Raw genomic sequence first — 6,048 nt, forward strand, 5'->3', positions numbered from 1 at the left:
CGGTTTGTACGGTTGGGTTCATGAGGATGAGAGGAGTGTGATGGTGGTGGGGGTTGACAGCTCGATCTGTGAGATTTGATGGTGGTGTGTGGTTGTTACAGAGATGAGAAAGTCTCAGGATAGAGAGAGAATGAGAAGATGAGAGAGAGAGAGAGAGAGAGAGAGAGAGAGAATGTGAGTTCTGATTGGTTGAGAATAGGATAAATCTGATTGGGTGCTATAGTGTGGGACAAATTCTGATTGGTTGGTGAAAGTGAATAAGGCACGGGTCCAGTTTTAAGAGAAAAAGGATAGGATTTGTACAATTGAAGTCAAACGAAATCCAACATGCCTTATAAAAAGCAGTGGTTTTCAGCACTGAAATAATTAACACGCACGTGAATAAATCTACCCATTTTTAACACAGTTTAATTTAATGTAACTTTTTTTGTTATGACTCTGATTTGAGTCTAACTCGTGCTCATGCACTCGTAACGACGAGTACTAATTAATTATGATAACGAGGAAAATAATTTAAAACCGAATAACCATGTCCACGTTACTTTACCAACAAGGGCATAAATGTCAATTTACACACTCGGGGAGAAAATTACATAGAAATTTAGGGATGGGTCGTCACATTAAAGTTGCCATGTATTAGGCTTTGGGACTTTCTTGGGAGTGCCGGAGTACCCAATACTCTGGGCGTTTAAACTATTAGATTTTTATTTAAAATACAAAAATCAAGATCTAATGGTTACAACATCTAAAATACCAGTACTCTGAAGCACCCAATAATTTTTTATAGGACTTTTGGTGTGGTTGTTTTTGCATGCTCTCATAACAACCGTTGGATGTAGCAAAGAACAATTAAGAATGAAGGGCTTTATCTCCTTATCAAGAGTTAAGCAATGAGAATGCCTCAGCTTCCCATAATTAAAATTTTAAAATAGATATAAGAACAAAAGAATAAATATCTTTCTTTGGTTGGAAAACAAAATAATTGGTTAGATTTTCCAAACTGTTACATTTCCTCCGTTGTCAGTGTTACAAATACGAAGGCCATTGATAATATAAAACAGTGCAAGCAATTTTTAGATGGACACCAATTTAAATCCGCGTGCCTAGAATGGTGCCTCAAGGCATGTTTTTTTGCAGTGAACATAGTAGCATCATCATAATCTTCAATTACAACTACGTATTGTATTCACCATATATATATATATATATATATATATATATCATATTTCTATTCATATGAATGAAATCGAAAATTCTAATCAAGTAAAGACAATTATTAGTAGATCACTGCCACACTACTACATGGTGCTACCAGTCCACTTATACAATATGAGACGACTTATCTTGGATCAAGGCATGCTGTTTTCTTGTAGTGAACATAGCAACATCATCATCATCTTCAATTACAACTACGTATCGTATTCACCATATATATATATATATATCATATTTATGTTCATGTGAATTGAATCGAAATTTCTAACCAAGTAAAGACAATTATTAGTAGATCACTGCCACACTACTACATGGTGCTACCAGTTCACTTATACAATATGAGACGACTTATCTTGGATCTAGAGTATAGTAGCTACACTTGTTCTAACACATGACCATGTTTGATTACACCAAAAAATTACTCATTGCAAAGGACCATTTTAACTTTCCTTTTTCTTTGAATGAAAAGGACCATCTTATTAAATAACCCTAATTGTGTGAGGTTGGCAATGGCAGTCGTATTTTTATATTTTTTTGGTTAGGTGTGGAATTATATTTCAAGTTACGAACTTATGACTTGTATATAGATCTAGATCATCTATACCCAACTTATTAATTCTAGTAGTAAAGCATCAACCCCAATTAACAATTCGTACTGGATGATGCTATCTACACATTAATTTTTACGTCTCACGCATCCTTTGTTAATTCATATTCTTTGATCTTCTCCAATTTATTGGACCCAATAACTAGAATTGAGAATGTGAGTAGAAGGTAAAAATGAGTGTGTGGATAGCTATAGAATTATCAGAGAGACAAGCTATACGGCCCAGCTTCCAACAACACCGATATTGTACCCAACTTTGTAATTACCACCTGCACAATCTGTCAGGTATGGGGTTTTATCAAAAAAAAAAAAATTACTCCGTACTAGTTGGAGTGGGGTTAAGATATTTAAACTCTTTTTTTCTCATTGATACGGTTGATGTGAGACATTTCCACACGCCCTTTCACGTGGGACCCAATTAGTGGATCACACGTGAGAGATTCACACATCGAGTGCAATATTTGGGATAGCTTTAACTTGGATGTCGATCGACTGGTCAGGTAAGAAGGCACCTCAGATATTCTATGGGCATGCAACAATATTTGTATCTGAAGCAAGAAGAACGTCATCCGAATAGTTCAAATTTGGAAGTTCTAAGATTCTAACTTCTATATATGATTATTTGAAGAAGAATCACATTCTTCCTCTTCCTACAAGTTCTGCTGTGATAAATAAAACGAACAATTCGTTTACACAATAGATTCGACCTTCTTATTGGTTCAAATATTTGACCTTATTCTTTGTCAAATTCTTAAAATCAAGTGTTTAGCTTGGTCGTGTGAGCGAATCCACGATTAGCAACATCGAGTGAGTTCTGTTGCCCCTGATTGAGTGATTCCTAGGTTCTACCCCCCATCTCTTCGAGACCCTTGGTTCTTTCACCTGCTTCACGTAGTTTTGGCTGAGGTGCAAAAGGACAATACTAGACCATTGCTGAGAATGAATTCCACATTAATGGGACTTTGCATAGGCTGCTAACTAAGTTGAGGTATTCTCCACATTACTAATTAATTTATGATAGAACCTCAATTTTCTTCAATAATAAATCGTATATAAAATATGGCTAGTCTTGTTACCTTTTCTTTTCAATTTAGTGTACCTCCAATTCTATTATAATTTCTGACCAAAAAAAAAAAAAACAATTATGATTATATGGTTGTAAGGGGTTCTATTTGCGCATGCATTCCTAAATTTTAAGTTCAATTTTGAAGTTGAATTCAAAACATTATTTGATTTAATATACCTAGGTGTGTGATGTGAAACACTGACATCACAAGTGTGTCTCACATCTCATTTCGCATGCGTAATTATTTATATTCTTATTCTATTAAGAGAAGAGTCCTTGTCAACTTTTTCCCACATTTTTTCAATTTTATCCTTACTTTTGAATGCACAATATTGACATGAGGAGGGCAAAATAGTAATTTTATACCTTTTGACAAAATGACAATCATATCCCTATTTTTCCTATTTTACCCTCTCTTTTTTTGACAAAATGACAATCATATCCCTATTTTTCCTATTTTACCCTCACTTTTGATACATAATATTTACATAAAGAGGACAAAAAACAATAATTATGTAATATCAAGATAAAATATGCGCTAATTAAGAGAAATTGTCCCACTATTATTTTTTCATACTCTTTTAAAAATTTTAAAAACTAATCACACTCCTTAATAAAAAAATAAAATGAAATTGTTCACACACACAGAGTGTGTGCTCATCGGCTAGTGACAAAGATGCAATTAAGAGAAGAGTCCTTGCCAACTTTTTCCTCCATTTTTTTCAATTTTATCCTTACTTTTGAATGCACAATATTGATATGAGGAGGGCAAAATAGTAATTTTGTACCTTTTGACAAAATGACAATCATATCCCTATTTTTCCTATTTTACCCTTACTTTTGATACATAATATTTACATAAGGAGGACAAAAAACAATAATTATGTAATATCAAGATAAAATATGCACTTATTAAGAGAAATTGTCCCACTATCATTTTTTAATACTCTTTTAATAAAAAAATAAAAAAAATAAAATTGTTCACACACACAGAGTGTGTGCTCATTAGCTAGTGACAAAGATGCAATCGTGCAGTCAAGATGTACACTTGAATTGTGAAAGCTTTTTTCCGATTTCTACTTTATTAGAAGAGATTATAAGTACAAATCTCATAGTGTCGGTTTTTTTTTTTTTTTTTTTTGACAAGATCTCATAGTGTTGTTGAATTGAAAAACAAAAAAAGCAAAATATTAAAAGATCGGGAATCCGTTAGAAGAAAAAAATCCTAATGCATTGACAGCTTCAATGTTTGGTAGAAAACATATAGTCGGTGTCACTATAAGAAAATAATCCAAATGCACTTAAATTTTGGTGAATATAAAATGAGGAAAATGGTTAAGGATTGATTATAAAATGAGGAAAATGGTTAAGGATGGTATTATCCGTGCACACCTTTCTACTTTCACATATAGCTCTTAATTTCTCAGACGGAATCAATTGAAGAGAATTAGAGAACAAAAATTAAACAAAAGGTGTGAGGTAGAAATGTGTGGATAGCACCACTCATGTTTTAAAAAATGTCCAATTTAACGTTAGCCTTCCAACTAGTCGCCAGAAACCCTAGATTTGAAACCTCAGCTGCCGCCCTTGCTTTTGCCCGGGGTCGGCGGTAACCGGCTACCCTCTCCCTCTAATTATCCTCCTTTTCTTCCATCTCTGTTGGTTTGAGAATAGGTGGCATGTGGGCTCGACGTTCTTGGTCGATTCTTCAGTGTTTTTGTCGGTTTCTGCTGCCTTAATGTCTTTTGTTTTCCACACCTCCTATCTCCCTGTCGCCCCTTTTTAAATCCATACCTGTATTCTCCTCCATCTCTTCCCCTTACAACCCACCTCATTTTCATACCCACCCTAACTTTTGCTCAGATCCTGTAGCGACGAACAAAAGATGGTGGTCGGGTCTATTTTCGTCCTTCATTCCCCTACGCCGCCTGGCAATGCCGGGTTCTCTCGAGGTCAAGTGTTCTACAGCTTCTGCCAAAGTAGGGGTATTTCACATGATCCCTTAGCCTCACCACTCATCCATCTGTTACTGTATACACTTGTAGGGTTTGGTGAAAGTGATTTCGATTCGGTGGCTATTGTTTGAGGCGTTCCTGGTGACAAAATCTGGTTTCAGTGCTTTATTGGTTGCGGGTTTGTAACTTTTGTACTATGTTGTCTTGGTTGATTGGCCACTCGGTCGTTTTCTTCAATGTAACTGCCTCGGTCGTTAAATTAGATGCAAGTGACTCTTTTACCATAGTGATGTAAATGGGTTGAACCATTGTATGTCGATGTGGGTTTGAACTTCTTTGGTGATTAATCTAACATCTAATTTAACAATTTATCGTATGACAAGCAAAAAAAAACTGCCTTGATTACTGCTGACAAAGCATTCGTGGTGGCACCGGGAGTTATACTTAGGGTTAATTATGTTGTTTTATTTGGTCTTTCTGCTTAGGTTTCTCCGGATAAATTTTGGATTTTCTGCCGTCCTTTTGGTTTGGCCCATGTAGCCCGTCTTTATGTTTATTGAATATAATTTTCGCCCCAAAAAACAAGAAAGAAAAAAAACTAACAAACAAAACCGATCTGATTTATCCATTTAATCCATCATCAGTCTCCTCAATCCTTTTCCACCAATCCTCCCCTCCCTCTCTCACTCTCTCTCTCTCAGATCAAATGGAGCAGCACTCAGATCCAAAGTGGGGAAGCCAAGGTTTCTGCAACCCTAAAAGATGCCACAGTGGCCCAGATATGACCTCTCTGCAAAGACTTCTTTAATTTCCGCAAGTGGTTTCCAACCCTAGCCACTTGCTATGGGATCCACGGAACCAACGGTGAACCCGGCTGTATCAGATATTGCTCGGGTTTCTCAATCCCTCCAAGAGTGGTGATCGAGAAGTCCGTCAGCGGGTCCAAGGAACGATTAATAGCCGTTGATGATGCTGACCATAGTCTGAGCTACGAGATCGTGGAGAGCAACATTGGGTTCAATTCGTACGTCGCGACGTTCAGGATTGTTCCGCGTGGGGATATTGATGGTCGGGATGGGTGAGTGATCGAGTGGTCCATAACCGTTGATCCTGTGGAAGGGTGGGTTTTTGGTGATCTGGTGAGGAGGTATGAGGCTGGGTTGCAGAAAATGTCTAAGAGAATGGAAGATGCAATTTGTATTTGA

The 6,048-nt window shown here is 36.4% G+C and overlaps 1 pseudogene; it reads left to right on the top strand.

Annotated features, from left to right (window-relative positions):
* Positions 1-5,549: 5,549 nt before the first annotated feature.
* LOC125475595 lies at positions 5,550-6,048 on the top strand (annotated as a pseudogene).

Source organism: the organism of the source record quoted next, unplaced genomic scaffold (assembly GCF_019419815.1).
Source record: "Pyrus x bretschneideri cultivar Hongxiangsu unplaced genomic scaffold, Pyrus_bretschneideri_v1 Contig15, whole genome shotgun sequence".
Classification (NCBI taxonomy): domain Eukaryota; kingdom Viridiplantae; phylum Streptophyta; class Magnoliopsida; order Rosales; family Rosaceae; genus Pyrus; species Pyrus x bretschneideri.